The sequence below is a fragment of the Ranitomeya variabilis genome, chromosome 1, assembly GCF_051348905.1.
Source record: "Ranitomeya variabilis isolate aRanVar5 chromosome 1, aRanVar5.hap1, whole genome shotgun sequence".
Taxonomy (NCBI): domain Eukaryota; kingdom Metazoa; phylum Chordata; class Amphibia; order Anura; family Dendrobatidae; genus Ranitomeya; species Ranitomeya variabilis.
The window spans coordinates 726,357,589-726,378,188 of record NC_135232.1 but is presented as its reverse complement, the minus strand read 5'-3'; the positions used below and the strand labels follow the sequence as shown (position 1 = coordinate 726,378,188).

The following is a 20,600-nucleotide window of genomic DNA, read 5'->3' as shown; positions in this document are numbered from 1 at the left end:
TCTTTAGAGAAAAAACGGAACCTGAAAACATAAAAACCGGAACCGGTTTTTCCCCCATTGACTTGTATTAGCGCCGGATCGCGCCGCATGGCCTAACGTTCCTTCCGGTTTTTTCCTGATCCGGCTAAAATTCCGATTCCGGCGTCTGGAAAAAACGTCTACTGCAACGTTTTTTGTCTCTGGCGAAAAAGCCTGAAGCGCCGGATCCAGCGCTTCCGGCTGTTTGCTACAATAAAAGCCTATGGGAGCCGGAAGGTGCCGGATCTGGAAAAAGGCAGATCCGGCGGCCTGATCCGGTTTTTTAAACTGAGCATGCTCCAAATTTTTTTTAACCAATAATCTAGATAGGCTAGCCAGATCCATCAAAAAAATGGATCTGTCGCATCAGTTTTTCACAATCTGCGCCGGATCCAGTTTTTCCAACATTCGCCGGATTTAGACTGACACTGAAAACCTGATGTGTGAAAGTAGCCTTAGGCTATGGGTTGACCTAGATGGACTTAAAGTCTTCCTTCAACCTTAATAACTATGTTAATATGTTACCAAATGTAACATTTTAAACAGTTTTCTTTTTATCTGGAATAAAAGAAAGATTGCTGATTTGTCTTCAAATATAAATACTCAATATGGAAAATAGTTTTGTGCTGTCAGATCTTACACAGCGACTCAGTACTCTGCTCTTCAGTCCAGCAGCTTCTACCAAACCCTCGATTGGGAAATCTCCCAAAAATACAGTCTCCTGTTCTGTGGAGCAGATTTATAGGAGCAGATGTCAGTGTCAGTAAGCAGAGCAAAAAGTTTGCTTTACTCAAATGAACTAATCCGCAGTCACATTACGGCGTAAGCTCCTTTCACAATAGAGATTTTACAGGTAATTTCCAGAGAAAGATTCTAAAATGCTAAGGAGCTTTAACAATGGGCCATGATGGTAGTATTGTTGCATGACGGCGGTATTGCTCGAAGGCCGTGTGTCACAGGGTTTCCGCAAAAGTGTGGAGCCAGAAGACTGCAGCGTCTTATTGCTCCTACTCCGGCACTGTGAAGAAGCACTTCCACTTCATTTTAAATGTGTTTATTTCTTCTGGCAGAACTGGGGTTACTCAGCCATGTTGCAAATCCCTGTGCTCACAGCTGTGCTCCTAGTCACTCCTTTTCCCTTTATAATCTGGGCTCTGATAATAATGCTTGTCAGAGCTAGCATTTGCTGCATGGCTAATGGTGGGAGAGGCGCACATATGAGAAGGAGAGTTGGAGGAGTTATTAGTGAGTGTTAATTGGTTTGTATGTGTGGTAATTCCTTATCCTTCTCTATTTTGGTTTATTCCCCTACCTTCACACCCTGGTGCATTCCTCTGTTATATGTGAGTGAATATTTTGTATGCCTGGAGCTTTCTGTTAACCCTTGTCCATGTTGCCTTGTTTGTCGGGTTGGTGTACTGCGGTACACAGTAGCTCCCCCTCTTCCCTGGGTGGGGGAGGAGAACAGATGGAGGGCTAACTCAGGAGATAAGGCAAGGGCGGAGGACCCGGCATCTTCGTCATCTGAAGTATCCTGGGGAGCAGGGCAAGCTAGGGTGCCCCCTAGTGTTAGGGACAGAGAAGGAGCCCCTGGTCCCGGGTCACCCGACAGCTGTGTCGTCATACCGTATTATTGCATGATGGCCATATTACTGCACAATGGCCGTATTGCACGCTGGCCGCATTGCACGATCGCTGTATTACATGACACCAAAAGAGGCTGGAGGATCAGTCCTTACAAATCAAAGCCTCGTCTGTTCTCCACTCTGAGAGATATGCAATCTGATATTACAACTAATGGCTGCATCATAAAACATCTAAGGTAATAGGAATTCGCTCCTGGAAATGGGACACAAAAGATTTCCATGATGTAATACAGCAGTGATGACATCACAATGCAGGAGATATATGTATTCACCAGAACAGGAGGGTAATCCTGGCCAGAACCCAGCACCGGAAAGCCCCCACCTCCAGGTCCCCCCAATTTTTGGATCTCCTTCTCCCTGAGGTCTCTGCAATATACAGGCAGTCCACAAATTACAATGTGTAATACTATTCTTCACCTGTGGTGGCGCTGTAGGAAAGCAATACACTACCCAACTTCTTCCACAGACCTTATAATAAAAATAAAACATTTATTTGGACCACCCCTGTAAATGTTTTCCCCATCCATTGATGAGCCCAGGTCTCTACGACCTCAGTCTCTAGATTATTTCATGGTACCACTGCGTCTCTACACAGGAGCAAGAGGGTCCAGATCAGACCCCCAAAAACTGCAGACAAGGTGAACAATTAAAGAGAATGGCAAAGACTACAATATTGACAACTGATCCTTAGAACAGGTCTTCAATATCAAATTGTGGGGTCCAACTACCTCCTGATCAGCAGCAACCAGATCCCACAGCCGCTGAAATCACAGAACCAGAACAGCACGGCACCGTGATCACAGTGAATGTAATCTGAGCTGCAGTACCTAAAACGAGCACTACAGAGTGAGGGGAGCTGGCTCATTGTGTACAGCTGATCGCAAGGGTACTGGACCCCCACCAATCTGATACTGGATAGACTATCATTAGATGAATCCTGGAAAGACACTTAAACATTGCTAAAGAGTCTGGAGGAAAGAAGCACGAGTACAATGGAAATGGCCGACTTCATTAGATGCCGCATTACAGAGCCTTATGGGAGAAGATCTGCAATGTGGCGGGATATATACCTATACATCTGCAATGTGATGGCATACACACCTAAACTGTGGCTATATATACACCTATACAACTGCAACATGGCGACATATACACTTGCAACGTGGTGGTATATTACACCTGTACTGTGGCAGCATATTACATCTGCAATGTGGCGGCATATGCACCTGCACTGTGGCAGCATATACAGCTATAAACCTGCAAGATGGTGGTATATTACACCTGTAATATGGCTGCATATTACACTTGTATTGTGATGGCATATAAACTTGCAACGTGGCGGCATATGCACCTACAACGTGGCGGCATGTGCACCTGCAACGTGGCGGCATATGCACCTATACAACTGCAATGTGTCAGCATATACACCTGCAACGTGGTGGCATATTACACCTGCACTGTGGCGGCATATACACCTGCAAGATGGTGGTATATTACAGCTGTAATGTGGCTGTATATTACACCTGTAACGTGGCGGCATATGCACCTATACAACTGCAATGTGGCGACATATTAGACCTGAACTGTGGTGACACATACACCAATACACCTGCAACATAGATGTATATTACACCTGTAAGGTGGCGATATACACACCTACAACGTGGCGGTATACACACCTGTAACGTAGCGGCTTATACACCTGCAATGTGGCGGCATATACATCTGCAATATAGAGGTGTATTACACTTGCACTGTGGAGGCACATACACCTATACACCTACAACACGGCGGTATATTACACCTGTAATGTGGCTGCATAGTGTTTACACACCTGCAACATGGCGGTATATACACATGCAACATGGCTTCATATTACACCTGCAACGTGACGGCATATACACCTGCAACGTGGCGGCATATACACCTGCAACGTGGCGGCATATACACCTGCAACGTGGCGGCATATACACCTGCAACGTGGCGGCATATACACCTGCAACGTGGCGGCATATACACCTGCAATATAGCGGTATATACACCTACAACGTGGCGGCATATACACCTGCAACGTGGCGGAATATACACCTGGAACGTGGCGGCATATACACCTGCAATATAGCGGTATATACACCTACAATGTGGCGGCATATACCTGGTGGTGTATACCAAAATGTGTCGGTATACACCTGAAATATGGTGGTACAATGGTTGTCTGGCTGCTGTGCTGCAGAGATGCGTTATGACTGAATCGTTCTCCTCTGCACCCTAGGGAGCGAGCTGTAACTTCTCATTTCCTCCTGGGGGACACAATAACGAGCCGCCTTCTCCTAGGTAACCAGAACACGGCATCGCTGCATCTCCCGGCGCCGTGTGTGCCACTCGGGCAGGTCCAGCCACCAACTCCTCACTCTCAGCCCAGAATCTCTGTCCATCAGGATTGCAGATCTTACTGCCACAGAAACACAGCAGCAGACCCCCAGCTGCGGAGAGTAGAAAATCTGGATGACTTAAGTCTCTGGCTTTTTGTGGGTTTGTTCACTTTTAGCGCTTTTGATGCGTTTTTTGCATGAAAAAAAAAATTCAGTCTCCTTCACACAGTAATTGTATCAATTCTCTCAGCATTTTTATTGCAGTTTTTTCCCCATTGAGATCAAAACGGCTGAGCACCAAAAACATAAAACACGTGATTCACTACCAATACAGTTTCTCATTTAGAAAAAAATGCATCAAAAAAAGCTGTGAGCACACCCTCAGCAGCGGCCCCACATTTGCTGTGACTATGCAAAATCAGCAATGTCCAGGTCAGAAAAGGGATGGAGATATATGTAAATCGTACATAAAGGTGGGAGATACAGCGGCCAGTTCTGGAGTTTGTAGGGGGTCTTGGGAGTGGGACTTAGAGGGGACAAAGAATTGAACAGATAAGAGTATTGGAAAGCTGCAGTTTTTCAGTACGCCAAGACCCCGTTACACAGCACCCCACTTACAAACAGTTTTCTGAGAAAGATACCATTGGGGCGAGCCCCTTTTATAGCCCACAAGTCTTTATTTGCAGTTTATGTCCCCCAGACTCAAACAGTACTAATCGATTTACCCCACTCGAGAAATTCTAGTCCTGGAGTTTGAACCAGTGCCTACAGCACATGCCATACGCGGGGACCCCCATACTGATGTCACATGGTGCACCATAGGGGGCTGTAAGTGCTGCATAATAAAGTGCATGTGCGGACCCTATACCTGCCTGGTCCCCCCCCCCCATATGTCTGATGCCCGTGACCGGTGATTCTGGGCTGCGCTTGGTATTCAGCCGGTGAAACAGTTAAAGCGGACGATAATTGGCTGCTCAATAAATATGCAGAGTGACCCTTATTGTATCGCCCCGATCACTCTCGGAACAGCGGGTTGCCATGGCATTCTGCGCAGAGCCGTGGAAAGTGAGCCTTGTAATTTTGGAATCAGTAGGCGGAATCTGAAGCCCTGATTCACTTCTCCTGCGGAAAAGCTCACACTTTGCATCTGAAAATAAGTGACAGGCGGCGACTAATCCGCAATCAGAGGTAACAAAAAGTAAAATAGACGGCAAGTGCCGCGACAGATGTGCGAGCGGGAAAGACAGATGATCCCCCATCAGCACACAGCCGGATACTGCGAGATCGGGTGACGGGGGGATCACTATGTGTGTTCACTTATTTGGGGGGGTCCCCTTGCTGGGAACCCCCATTCAGAAATCATTGGTGCCAAGTAGTCATTTCTTCCCAAGCAAATGTAACTCTTTAATTCCTGTCAATAATGCAGCAAGATTCTCACCTTGTATTTGGTTACCAACGAATGGATATTTAATGACTGACAGCCGCAGACAATCGCGGCGTAAATCACTTCTGACAGAGATAAATGGCCTCTAACAGCAGGCGGCCAAATTGCATGACATGGGGAGGGGACAGAGGGGTGGACGAGCGTCTCACATTTAGCAGTGCCCGGCGACTCCTGGGGAACACAATCCTCTGCAGCAATGGCCGCGCTGGGGGTCAATTATCAGTAGTAGTAATTGTTGTGCCAGTTTACCGGGGCACATACTATTGGGGTACGCTTGTGGAGAAATACACAAGCTCTAAAGTGCATGAAATGTAATATTTTCCATGCAGATACTGGCTGGTGAGGCCACTTTTTTGCGGCTTTCTTCCAACTGATAGCTGCAGCTAATCACAAGCAGCAGCGGTCACACGTGACAACATCACTGGAGGCCAGGTGTACAGAGACTGGCTTAGAACAAGTTAACATAACTTTCTTAGCACCAGCGAAGCGGGTACCCAGCACCAAATCTGTCCAAAAACAGCCTCTGCATTTCCCAGCAGCTTCATGCTAAATTTCTGCAGAAAATCAGACACATGTGAACATGCCCTTTAAGGCATTGTCCAAAACCCTATCAGAAGGCAGCTAAGAGAACAGCCACTACATAGTGTGCAGCGCTGTGCATAGCCAACAAACATCTGATGGGTGGTGGTGTCAGACTTCCCCTGACCTTATACTGATCTAAATGATGGACTATCCCTGTAAACATCATCATCATCATCATCATCATCATCATCATCATCATCAAGATACCAACACCTCGCAGGGAGTGATTTAAGCAGCTCATCCTCCTCTCCCCACAATCAACTCTGCTGTCTTTTGTTTCTTCTTTGGTTACTTTTCCTTTCTTGTTTTATTCTTTACATTTTATTTATTCACAGTTTTTATCCCGTAATTTGTGAAGTTAAACAGCCAGTTGCTCCAGAAGCTTTCAATAGAGGAGCGGCCCACAGAGAGCAGCCCATCCCACAGAGAGCAGCCCATCCCACAGAGAGCAGCCCATCCCACAGAGAGCAGCCCATCCCACAGAGAGCAGCCCATCCCACAGAGAGCAGCCCATCCCACAGAGAGCAGCCCATCCCACAGAGAGCAGCCCATCCCACAGAGAGCAGCCCATCCCACAGAGAGCGGCCCATCCCACAGAGAGCGGCCCATCCCACGGAGAGCGGCCCATCCCACGAAGAGCGGCCCATCCCACGAAGAGCGGCCCATCCCACGAAGAGCGGCCCATCCCACAAAGAGCGGCCCATCCCACAAAGAGCGGCCCATCCCACAAAGAGCGGCCCATCCCACGAAGAGCGGCCCATCCCACGAAGAGCGGCCCATCCCACGAAGAGCGGCCCATCCCACGAAGAGCGGCCCATCCCACGAAGAGCGGCCCATCCCACGAAGAGCGGCCCATCCCACGAAGAGCGGCCCATCCCACGAAGAGCGGCCCATCCCACGAAGAGCGGCCCATCCCACGAAGAGCGGCCCATCCCACGGAGAGCGGCCCATCCCACGGAGAGCGGCCCATCCCACGGAGAGCGGCCCATCCCACGGAGAGCGGCCCATCCCACGGAGAGCGGCCCATCCCACGGAGAGCGGCCCATCCCACGGAGAGCGGCCCATCCCACGGAGAGCGGCCCATCCCACGGAGAGCGGCCCATCCCACGGAGAGCGGCCCATCCCACGGAGAGCGGCCCATCCCACGGAGAGCGGCCCATCCCACGGAGAGCGGCCCATCCCACGGAGAGCGGCCCATCCCACGGAGAGCGGCCCATCCCACGGAGAGCGGCCCATCCCACGGAGAGCGGCCCATCCCACGGAGAGCGGCCCATCCCACGGAGAGCGGCCCATCCCACGGAGAGCGGCCCATCCCACGGAGAGCGGCCCATCCCAAGGAGAGCGGCCCATCCCAAGGAGAGCGGACCATCCCAAGGAGAGCGGCCCATCCCACAGGTGCAGCATGATTTAAAATTATATATCAAATAGTAATCCCCTTACAAAGTATATAAGGATCCCCTCAAACCAAAATATCACACACCAATAAAGATTTAGAAGGAACAGCACGATCAAGAATGATAAAATATATCAATTTTATTAAATATTGATAGTAAAAACATATTTTACATTTAAATACTGAAATAAAGAATAACCTAATGAAGTGAAGACGGGGTACTGGGTTCCGTCACACATGGAACATATACAGTGACAGAACAATAGAGCACCAGACCATCATATTCACAATAAATAAATGCTTGAATGGCACTATGAACAGCATGGAAACATGGAACAATAGATATCAATTATCAATGCTGGGAAAATGTTCATAGGTTGATGTATAGGCTCACAGTAAAAACTGCAAGTACACAGATATCGGAAGTGATGGTGAGATAGTTATAATAAACTGGCACATTCAATCAAAAACCCTATAGGATAAACAGTAAATTACCTGTGGCCATGATGTAGAGAATATGTGGTCTGTGATCGCACCTCGACGCACGTTTTACCTCCTCTGCAGTTTCGTCAGGAATAAAACTGATATATTTTATCATTCTTGACTGTGCTGCTCCTTCTATATAGCTATTGTTTAAAATTATGATTATGTTAAACTTACCAAAAATGCATTTATTTTTTGCATTTTCCTTATCACTAAATAAAACAATGAAATACAATCCCAAAAGAATGCAATAAGCATAATATTAGACTGATACATCCCGCTCTGTAGAAATCCCTTCCCAGCAAACTCATTATCATCACAGGCAGGATTATAATGAAAGATATCATGGATATAAGGAACACAGGATCCACCATTCACAATAGGTGATGTCACAGCTCACCTCCTCCTCATGTACAATGACTAATATCACCTCAATATACATTAGATAACACAGGATCCACCATTCACAATATGTGATGTCACAGCTCACCTCCTCCTCCTCCTGTACAATGACTGATAACACCTCTATATACAATAGATAACACAGGATCCACCATTCACAATATGTGATGTCACAGCTCACCTCCTCCTCCTCCTGTACAATGACTGATAACACCTCTATATACAATAGATAACACAGGATCCACCATTCACAATAGATGATGTCACAGCTCACCTCCTCCTCCTGTACAATGACTGATAACACCTCTATATACAGTAGATAACACAGGATCCTCCATTCACAATAGGTAATGTCACCCTTCACCTCCTCCTCCTGTACAATGACTGATAACATCTCTATATACAGCAGATAACACAGGATCTTCCATTCACAATAGGTGATGTCACAGCTCACCTCCTCCTCATGTACAATGACTAATATCAGCTCAATATACATTAGATAACACAGGATCCACCATTCACAATATGTGATGTCACAGCTCACCTCCTCCTCCTCCTGTACAATGACTGATAACACCTCTATATACAGTATATAACACAGGATCCATAATTCTCAATAGGTGATGTCACAGCTCACCTCCTCCTCCTGTACAATGACTAATATCACCTCTATATACATTAGATAACACAGGATCCATCATTCACAATATGTGATGTCACAGCTCACCTCCTCCTCCTGTACAATGACTAATATCACCTCAATATACATTAGATAACACAGGATCCATCATTCACAATATGTGATGTCACAGCTCACCTCCTCCTCCTGTACAATGACTAATATCACCTCTATATACATTAGATAACACAGGATCCATCATTCACAATATGTGATGTCACAGCTCACCTCCTCCTCCTGTACAATGACTAATATCACCTCTATATACATTAGATAACACAGGATCCATCATTCACAATATGTGATGTCACAGCTCACCTCCTCCTCCTGTACAATGACTGATAACACCTCTATATACAGCAGATAACACAGGATCCACCATTCACAATAGGTGATGTCACAGCTCACCTCCTCCTCATGTACAATGACTACTATCACCTCAATATACATTAGATAACACAGGATCCACCATTCACAATATGTGATGTCACATCTCACCTCCTCCTCTTCGTAAAATGAGCTCTGCAGAGGTCACGAAGTATGTCACACATATCCCCATCTATCTATCGGTCTATCGCTGTTTATGGTTAATGTCGCTGTTGTAAAGCAGATCTATAAATGCTGCTAACAGTAGCTCAGCCAAGATGGCCGCTTCCTCATAATCATGTACCAACAAAATTTGTCATCAGAAACAAAAACACAAAAGTCTTCTGTATCATCACCTTCATCACCTGGTCTTAATTCACCTGTCTATGTAAAGCAAAACAGGAGAGAGACAGTGAGTGAGAGCCCCTTGTATCAGCTATGTGATCGGGCTGATTGCTGAGGGGCTAAGACCCTTAACTTTCTAAGCATTAAAACAATAGGCCATGCCATGTCTAATCAGAGAGCACTATGTGGTCAACAGTCTTCCATACACATCCATTGTGGTGAGGCTGAGCAGTCGGTATGTGCCACCTCTGCATCCCTGGCTCAATCACAAAATGGCTATGTGTCTGAATTAGATTCCTGCTCCTTGGCTCCTGCTCAAGAGGGACACAGAGAAATATGAGACTTCAATTAACCAAGTTGATCTCAGTAAATAAGGTTACTATGAATACAGAGCCGCCATGGCCGCACACCTGAATACATAGGTCTCCTAATCCCAGACAAAAGCAGAAGAGTATCCTCACTGACAAGAGAGAAGCAGGAAGAGAAGGAAGAGCTCAGAAACCTCAAGTGGCCCAATAAATGCAGAGATAGGGGACAGTATTACAGTAGTTATATTCCTGTACATAGGAGCAGTATTATAGTAGTTATATTCTTGTATATAGGGGCAGTATTATAGTAGTTATATGCTTGTACATAGGAGCAGTATTATAGTAGTTACATTCTTGTATATGGGGGCAGTATTACAGTAGTTATTCTTGTACATAGGGGGCAGTATTATAGTAGTTATATTCTTGTACATAGGGGACAGTATTATAGTAGTTACATTCTTGTATATGGGGGCAGTATTACAGTAGTTATTCTTGTACATAGGGGCAGTATTATAGTAGTTATATTCTTGTACATGGGGACAGTATTATAGTAGTTACATTCTTGTACATAGGGGCAGTATTACAGTAGTTATATTCTTGTACATAGGGGCAGTATTATAGTAGTTATATTCTTGTACATAGGGGGCAGTATTATAGTAGTTATATTCTTGTACATAGGGGCAGTATTATAGTAGTTACATTCTTGTACATAGGGGCAGTATTACAGTAGTTATATTCTTGTACATAGGGGCAGTATTATAGTAGTTACATTCTTGTACATAGGGGCAGTATTATAGTAGTTATATTCTTGTACATAGGGGCAGTATTATAGTAGTTACATTCTTGTACATAGGGGCAGTATTATAGTAGTTATATTCTTGTACATAGGGGCAGTATTACAGTAGTTATATTCTTGTACATAGGGGCAGTATTATAGTAGTTATATTCTTGTATATAGGGGCAGTATTACAGTAGTTATATTCTTGTACATAGGGGCAGTATTATAGTAGTTACATTCTTGTACATAGGGGCAGTATTACAGTAGTTATATTCTTGTACATAGGGGCAGTATTATAGTAGTTACATTCTTGTACATAGGGGGCAGTATTATAGTAGTTATATTCTTGTACATAGGGGACAGTATTATAGTAGTTACATTCTTGTACATAGGGGCAGTATTATAGTAGTTATATTCTTGTACATAGTGACAGTATTATAGTAGTTATATTCTTGTATATAGGGGGCAGTATTATAGTAGTTATATTCTTGTACATAGGAGCAGTATTACAGTAGTTATATGCTTGTACATAGGGGACAGTATTATATTAGTTATATGCTTGTACATAGCTATGATGCGTCTTGGGTACATGTCCAGAGTATCTAACCTTACAATACTGTCAGACTATCCTTCCATCTTCCTGGTATGACAGCATGTTTTCTCCCCTTTGTCTGTGGACAATGCTTTTTCAGGCTGAACTTCTGTGACTTGGAGGGTGTTTTCTGCCTTTTGTAGATGACATTGAGGAATCTTTAATACTTTTTTGACATTTGTTCCTATTGCAGGTTCGCTCTGTGGGTCAGTGACTAGGACGTGGCCTGTATGTCGGCTCCAGTCCCATCACTGATCTGGAGTACAAACTCAGTCAAACATTAGCAGCCTTGGCCCATGACTGCTCCATATAACCTGACTGGTGGGGGCGGCTTCAGGCACGCAGGTCACTATAATGACAAGTTGTGTGTGCACGCGGCCGAAGAACAAAGCCAAGGATAGAAGGATCTTTATAGCAGGTGGAGGATTAGGGGAGTGGGAGAAAAGGAATAATTAAATGAGTTGTCCGTCTTGTAGATCTTGTTGGGGGACAGAAGTTTGCCAGACAGGTCGTACAGGAGATTGAGCGGGCGTATAATTACCTGGACATACAGACATGAAGGCTTTACTATGCCCAACAGGGCGATCAGTATGAGCACTGATGTGTATGACACCCACCAGGACCTACGAGGGGCGCTGCAGCTCATCGCCAAAAGTGCGTCCTGACTGCAAAGCCATAACACCGCTGGTATACGTCTCCCCTGCAGAGGAGTTGTCTTCTTAGCATTTGCCTACACAGCCATTGGTCGTACTCCATCCTCACCATCAGGGGCGCTATGTCGGGGTAGTAAGAGAGTTCAGGTCTATGTCTTAGCACCGGCTATTAATGCTGAACCCATCATTGCAGCGCAGAGACCTCTACAACCTCACAACTATACATAATGTCACTTACAGTAACATTTTTGTTCGGTTTCTCCCTAGAAATCCCAAGGGTTCATGAATCAGGGACAAGTCGTTTTTTTAGAGTTTAGAGCTAAAGAACTTTGCACGATCTGTTATGTTTGGCGACTTTTTTCTGTTTAGATCCATTACTGTAGTTTCCTTGACCTCTTCAGGAGCCAGTTTGCAGCTTTTTTTTTTAAATTGCAATTGAAAAATCTATTTAAAAAACACATCTGGAAAGTATAACCTGGTCCAGTGAGTGCGATAACCGGCAGATGAGGCGAAGAGGGACGGAGATGTATGGCAAGGGATTCATTCATTTGGCACGCGCCATAAAAAGCACAAAAAGCCCTGTTTTACTATAAATAATTGGATTAAAAGTACCCCAATATGTTTTGGGTCCCAAAGTCGTCACCTATGTGCAGGAGCGAGCTCGGACAAGGTGTTGGAGCTGCTGGAGAAAGTCGGGAGCAGCGCTCAGCAGCCCTATAGAGAATGACTGGGGCAACGGTCGGGCGGGGGCACCGCTTCGCTATTCTAACGGGGATACTGGTTACCACCAATCCTGTTTTCACAGGACAACCCCTTTAATGCATTTCCAAGTTGTCTTTCTTGCTGTTATAGGAGTTTTACACCATCAGAAAACCCCTTTGTTTAGGAAAAAAAAGGGCCATACTTACCCTCCCGAGGTCCACCATCACTTCAACATCACTACAGCGAATAACGGCTCACTAGTTCAGTTGGAGCCTCTGAGCTCAGTGATTGGCTGCAGCGCTGTAGACCTGACATTAGTGCTGGACCTGGGAATGGTGAGTAAAGATTTTATTGTTATAAAAACTAACTGCAACCGGGGTCAGGGGTTTTACTCTTTATAAATAGCGTGGGAGATGGCGATACTGAATCTTGACGTCCTTGTCCAATTATTTTCTTACTGGAGTGATCCTACAGAGAGTGGAGCTGCTCCGGCGGCTGTCATTTATGAAGGATGGATCGCCGTGCCCACCGCAGACCCCAGGATGTCAGTCACAGAGGAGAGACGCTAAAAAGAAGCTAGCACTCGCAGTTAGCAGCCTCCCTAATTGGCAGATAATGTGCATCATTGAGGACGTGGCTGCGATGAAGTGATGGGGTTGAGCTGCAATACCAGACACAACCTGCAGACAGGGGGTGGCGCTCTTTATGGAGGGGGAACAGCCATGTTTTTCTAATCCTGGACAACTCCTTTAACGGTTTTGGATGCACAACATGGAAGACCCACCCATAGGATCAGTCTGCTAATACTAACACGGGTCCCTTGCTACAATGGTTTGGGGACTACGGCGAGGGTGGCTGGGGCCAGACGGACGACTGCCAGAAGCGACCATATCGGAGCATTTGTAGCTTAAAGTGGACATCAGAAACTCCAAATCTGTATGACTGGTCAGCAGTACTAGATGGCCAGGCCGCCAACAATCAACTGTTTAAAGGGGGATGCGGCGGTCTCTTGATGTGATCCCAGGCAGGACCACTAGTAAAAGTATGGCGCTGTGCCTGGCAGACCGTGCAGGAGCCCCTCCATATGGTGAGGAGTGAGGTGCTCAGTGTCGGACCCCCGTCTTCAGTCTTAGATACAACGTTATACTTCTGGTGTTACCGTCCCAGCACTCCAGACTGATACATTGTAACAAACCGTCAGCAGACATTGCGCTGCTGCGTCCCCCTGACACACTGTAATGGAGCCTCAGCTGTTTCCCTAATCACTGACATGAAGCAGAGAGGATACCAGAAAGTGATTAACCCTTCACACGCCCACAGGGTTCAGTCCCACCGGCTCGGGGTGTGAGAGGCGGCACATGAGGACACGGGGACAATAGCAGGGAAGCCGTCCATTCACACAGTGCGGGGACTCCGGCCGCTGACGACGGCGGACTTATTATGTGCGGGAACAATGGGGCGGGAGGAAGCCGCGCCGGCCACTGTGTGTACACTGTGCGGTCGCCGTGGTAACGGGCACGCTCCACGCTGACCTCCACGTGAGGCCACCACACCGACAACACAATGTCACAGACATGAGCAGGAAAGTCACAGCAGTCAGCCTCGGGCCGGCGGAGCTCAACAAGGGGTTAAAGATTCCCATTTCACCAAGATATCAGCAACTGGGAAAGCTGGGTGACCACCAGTATGGCCGCCACTAAAGCCCCGGGGGCAAAGCCAACCCTGCCAGACGGGGGTGAGGCGATGTGCGAGATCGGTCAAGGAAGCCACAGAGTGGCACCCAGCTTTCCCAGGGACAGATGTAATGGGAAAAATGGCTCAGATTTTAGGAGGCTGAGGGTTGTACTTTGCCCTCAGTAGTCATAAATCACCACAAAACGCAGTTATATCCCATAAAATATCACTTTTATTAATATCCACTAAAATCATTACACATACATAGGCATAAAGGACAGAGGTAGGGATGGTGGAACACTGATCAACAGTACACTGTACACACAAAGGGGCCTTAGGTACCACCCATAGCTAACACACACTATGTAAAATTACATTCGGATGCAGCGGTTGCTGCTGGCGGCGGTGTCCTCGCTGCTGCCTGGTGCCGGGTCACGTGGACTTCGCGTGTTTCCGGTTCCGGCGGGCGGCGATGGCGCCGTGGCTGGCGGCGATCACAGGTGATGCGCTATTGCGGGGGTGATTACCCTGTGTTTTGGCCGCGTATTTAAAGATGGCTGCTGTATCAGGTCCCCCACGCCCCCTGAGGAAGGAGCAGCGTTGGCGCTCCGAAACGCGCGTCGGGGTGGGCCTTGGGTTCCCCTTTTGCTGCACACGGCAGGTATGACATCTCTGTCTACACCTATTGAGGTGTTGGATATCGGGCCTGTTTTACTATTATTATTTATGGTAATTTATCTATATGGTCTGGCATCCGAATGTAATTTTACATAGTGTGTGTTAGCTATGGGTGGTACCTCAGGCCCCTTTGTGTGTACAGTGTACTGTTGATCAGTGTTCCACCATCCCTACCTCTGTCCTTTGTCCCTATGTATGTGTAATGATTTTAGTGGATATTAATAAAAGTGATATTTTATGGGATATAACTGCGTTTTGTGGTGATTAGGACATCTGTTGTTTGCAGTTGTCCCTAGTTAGTCCGTAGCATACATATATGGGGTATTATATTAGTTACATTTATATACTAGGTGTAATATACCATGATTTTCCCCGTATGTATTATGCATGCTACAACTTTATGTTTTGCCCTCAGTTGTCAGCAGAGGCCCGGGGCCTGGCAGAGAGACGACTCCATCATGGAGCAATGAGGTGTGCAACTGTCACCTGACCGCCGCACAATGGCCACTAATGAGTGAGCAACGACATCCCTGTAATGATGAGGCTCATGTGAGGGGGAAGGGAGACACCAAATACCCAAACCCAATCTCCAGCCCCTCCCCCCACAAGGACCATATCCTACAAAGTGCAAAGCATGAAGGAGGGACAGAGCAGCAACAAGAGAGTCTAATGAATGGAGTAGCATAATACACAGCCCTGCGGCACCTCACAACACGGCTCAGCCCCCGCGGCACCTCACTACACAGCTCAGCCCCCGCGGCACCTCACTACACAGCCCAGCCCCAGTGGCACCTCACTACACAGCCCAGCCCCCGCAGCACGTCACAACACAGCTCAGCCCCTGCGGCACCTCACTACACAGCTCAGCCCCCGCGGCACCTCACTACACAGCTCAGCCCCCGCGGCACCTCACTACACAGCCCAGCCCCCGCAGCACGTCACAACACAGCTCAGCCCCTGCGGCACCTCACAACACAGCTCTCCTCTACGTACCATACGCCCCTGTTCCCTGTGGTCAGTATCGGACCCTGTCTACGTACGCCCGTTCCCAGTGATCAGTGTCAGACCTTCTCCTCTACATACGCACCTGTTCCCCATGGTCAGTGTTGGACCCTCTCCTCTACATACACAACTGTTCCCCGTGGTCAGTTTCGGGCCCTCTTCTCTACATACGCCCCTGTTCCCCGTGGTCAGCGATGTACCCTCTCTTCTACGGTCGCTCCTGTTCGATGTGGTCAGTGGTGGCCCCTCTACATGCACCCCTGTTCAATGTGGTCAGTGTCGGACCCTCTCTTCTACATACGCCCTTGTTCCCCATGATCATTGGTGACCTCTCCTCTACGTACAGCCCTGTTCCCCGTGGTCAGTGTTGGACCCCCTCCTCTATGTATGCCTGATCTCCGTGGTCATTGTCAGGCCTTCTCTAAGTACACCCCTATTCCCCATGGTCAGTGTGAGGCTCTCTCCTCTACATACGCCCCTATTCTCCGTGGTCAGTGTCTGACTCTCTCCTCCATGTATGCCTCTGTACCCCATGGTCAGTGTCGGACCTTCCCTACATACGCACCTGTTCCCCGTGGTCAGTGTCGGACCCTCTCCTCTACATACACAACTTTTCCCCGTGGTTAGTGTCAGACCCTCTTCTCAACACATGCCCCTGTTCCATGTGGTCAGTGGTGGCCCCTCTACGTGCACCCCTGTTCATTGTGATCAGTGACGTACCCTCTCCTCTATGTACGCTCCTGTTCCCCATGGTCAGTGTCAGGCCCTCTCCTCTACACACGCACCTGTTCCCCGTGGTCAGTGTCGGACACTCTCCTAAACTTACGCTCCTGCTCCAAATGGTCAGTGGTGGCCCCTCTACGTACACCCCTGTTCCTTGTGGTTAGTGTCGGACCCTCTCTTCTACATACGCCCTTGTTCAACATGGTCAATTGTGGCCCCTCTTCTACGTACAGCCCTCTTCCCCATGGTCAGTGTCGGACCCTCTCCTCTGCATATGACCGTTCCCCGTGGTCAGTGTCAGGCCTTCTCTAAGCACACCCCTGTTCCCCATGGTCAGTGTCGGATCTTCTTCTCTATGTACGCTCCTGTTCCCATTGGTCAGTGTCGAACCCTCTCTTCTACGTACACTCCTGTCCTCCGTGGTCAGCAGTAAACCCTCACAGCTGATCACAGTGGCCAACCCAATGATGAAGAGGTCAATAAGGAGTCAATGGCTGAGATTAATGAAAGCAGCGCCGCCTGCTGAGCACGGAATGGTGATGTCACTGTGCTGCGTCACTCACCGCCCTGCACATGGTACACCCCCCATGCCCAATGTCAAAATGTACAATAAAGGGGTGCAGACTTTCTCAACTGATCCGTTCCTGCACACAATGATTCTAAAATAAAGCAGGAGAACCTCAGTAAACTTCATTGTATGCACAGCTCCTATACAAAGCTATGCATCTCCAAGGTTACAGACTACAAGCAAGCACTGTGTAGTCAGACGCAGCAGTTACTGGAGGATTAGGCTGCACCCCCGGGAGATGCATAGGTCTGCATGTCAGCTGCAGACACAAAACGGCAGGTCTGAATTGAATTGGTAGCAAAAAAAAAAAAAAAAAAAGTCTTCACACCCAGATTTCCGATTCTTCGGGACGGAAAAGAATAGCCCACAGTCTGAGAACACCGCAAGGTGCTGTACGCCGTGCCAGGCAAATCTGCAGCAAAAGGTGAATGTTGCTGCATTTGCCCCTGATGGAGCCGAATTGGTGGCGGCGATAGGTGTGGGGGGCATGTCTATCTGTGTGCCCCCTCCACAGCGGTCTATACCCTTCGCAGAACTTCATTGGTCTTGCTGGTATAGTCTATTCATGTAGACACTATATCATGTCACATGAGCTTAGACTTTGATCTGTGTGTGGATCACACCCGCATATATGTTGTGTGGGAACTTTCATAGTATATTTGCCAGCTGAGGTCACATTTATTGTACACAATCTGGCCCACCTATAACCTCGGATGCCCCATTGGTGATATATTTGGGATACGAGTCTTTGCCATTGGAGAAGGTTATATCTAATAATGCAAGTCCTGATAATTAACATTGACACATGAAAGTGACAATTGTGCCCTATACCTTCAGAGAATCTAGTGCATTTTACATTTTACCAAATTACTGATATATCAGGCACACATCGATAACTGTTGGTTGTGAGCAGCATGATACACCTGGTCTGTATATAGAACTTTCTGGGGTTTGTTGTATTACAGCTAATTCTGTGCTTTTTAAAAACAATCTTTTGTGGTTTTGTTTTACGTTGTGATCAATAAAAATATTGTAAGGGGATCACTACCGTCTACATATCGCTTTTTTATTTTCTTTTGCAATGATGCTATACTTGATACGTAGTTGATCTCACGTTGGTATCTAGGTGGTATATACATGGAATATAAGTGGAATAAACAGGTGCTTCTCACAAAATTAGAATATTGTGCAAAAAGTCAATTTATTTCAGTTCTTCAATACAAAAAAAGTGAAACGCATATATTGTATAGAGTCATTACAAACAGAGTGATCTATTTCAAGTGTTTATTTCTGGCAATGTAGATGATTATGGCTTACAGCCAATGAAAACCCAAAAGTCATTATCTCAGTAAATTAGACTAATTAACAAAAAAAAAAACACCCGTAAAGGCTTCCTAAGTGTTTAAAAAGGTCCCTTAGTCTGTTTCAGTAGCTCCACAATCATGGGGAAGACTGCTGACTTGACCGATGTCCAGAGGGCAGTCATTGACACACTCCACAAGGAGGGTAAGCCACAAAAGGTCATTGCTAAAGAAGCTGGCTGTTCACACAGTGCTGTATCCAAGCATATTAATGGAACGTTGAGTGGAAGGAAAGTGTGGTAGAAAAAGGTGCACAAGTAACCGGGATAACCGCAGCCTTGAAAGGCGCATCCAGGGCATGGGCTACAAGTGTCGCATTTCTTCGTCAAGCCACTCATGACCAATAGACAATGCCAGAAGCGTCTTACCTGGGCCAAGGAGAAAAAGAGCTGGACTGTTGCTCAGTGGTCCAAGGTGTTGTTTTCAGATGAAAGTAAATGTAGCTTTTCATTTAGAAATCAAGGTCTCAGAGTCTGGAGGAAGAGTGGAGAGGCCACAATCCAAGCTGCTTGAGGTCTAGTGTGAAGTTTCCACAATCAGTGATGGTTTGGGGATCCATGTCATCTGCTGGTGTAGGTCAACTGTGTTTTATCAAGACCAAAGTCAGCGCAGTCGTCTACCAGGAAATTTTAGAGCACTTCATGGTTCCCTCTGCCGACAAGCTTTTTGGAGATGGAAATGTCATTCTCCAGCAGGACTTGGTACCTGTCCACACTGCCAAAAGTACCAATACCTGGTTTACAAACAACAGTATCACTGGGCTTGATTGGCCAGCAAACTCGCCTGACCTTAACCCCATAGAGAATCTATGGAGTATTGTCAAGAGGAAGATGAGAGACACCAGACCCAACAATGCAGACGAGCTGAAGGCTGCTATCAAAGCAACCATAAATCCTCAGCAATGCCACAGGCTGATCGCCTCCATGCCACGCCGCATTGATGCAGTAATTGATGCAAAAGGAGCCCCGACCAAGTACTGAGTGCATTTACTGAACATACATTTCAGTAGGCAAACATTTTGGATTTTAAAATCATTTTTCAATCTGGTGTTATAAAGTATTCTAATTTACGGAGATAATGACTTTTGGGTTTTCATTGGCTGTAAGCCATAATCATCAACATTAACAGAAATAAACACGTGAAATAGATCACTCTATATAATAATATGAGATTCACTTTTTGTATTGAAGAACTGAAATAAATTAAAGTGAACCTGTTTTGACTGATAAAAGATACGGCCACCGCCTTTCAGGGCTGATATACAGCATTCTATAATGCTGTAGACAAGCCCCCGGTCCGACCGGTAAGATAAGAAAAATAAGTTTTATTATGCTCACCTGCTGGGCAGTCCGGGTCCGGCGCCTCCCATCTTCTTGCGATGCCGCTGCGATTCCTGCGCAGGCGCACTGATTTGTCCTGTTGAGGGTACAGTAAAGTACTACAGTGCACCGGTGCTGGGCCTCTCTGACCATTCCCAGTGCCTGCGCACTGCAGTACTTTGCTCTTTACAAACACCCAGCAGGTGAGTATAATAAAACTTATCTTTCAGGTCATATCGGGGGCTTATCTACAGCATTATAGAGCACTGTATATCAGCCCTAAAAAGCGGTGGGCGCATCTTATATCGGCCAAACCTGGTGACGGGTTCCCTTTAACTTTTTGATGATATTCTAGTTTTGTGAGAAGCACTTGTATATAAGTGGTATATAAGTATTATATAGGTGATGCCCGCCTAACAAAACCATATCTGGTGACATCCATACATCAGAGTTACCATGGCAACCCCAGTGCTCCAACACGGGAGTAACGTTATCCCGGGAACATCACATGT

The 20,600-nt window shown here is 46.8% G+C and overlaps 1 protein-coding gene across 7 annotated transcripts in view; it reads right to left on the bottom strand.

Moving 5' to 3' along the window:
* The window catches only part of PPP4R4 (protein phosphatase 4 regulatory subunit 4), a 97,657-nt gene that overhangs the window by 74,072 nt on the left and 2,985 nt on the right, over positions 1-20,600 (bottom strand). Inside the window, exon 1 of one of the 7 annotated variants that reach the window (XM_077268409.1) lies at positions 10,141-10,287. The exons of 5 other annotated variants lie outside the window; for them this stretch is intronic. The gene's annotated coding sequence lies outside the window, so the exon portion shown is untranslated. Of the gene's footprint in view, positions 1-10,140; positions 10,288-20,600 lie in introns of those variants that run through there. One more of the 7 variants, XM_077268389.1, reaches the window with a different exon arrangement.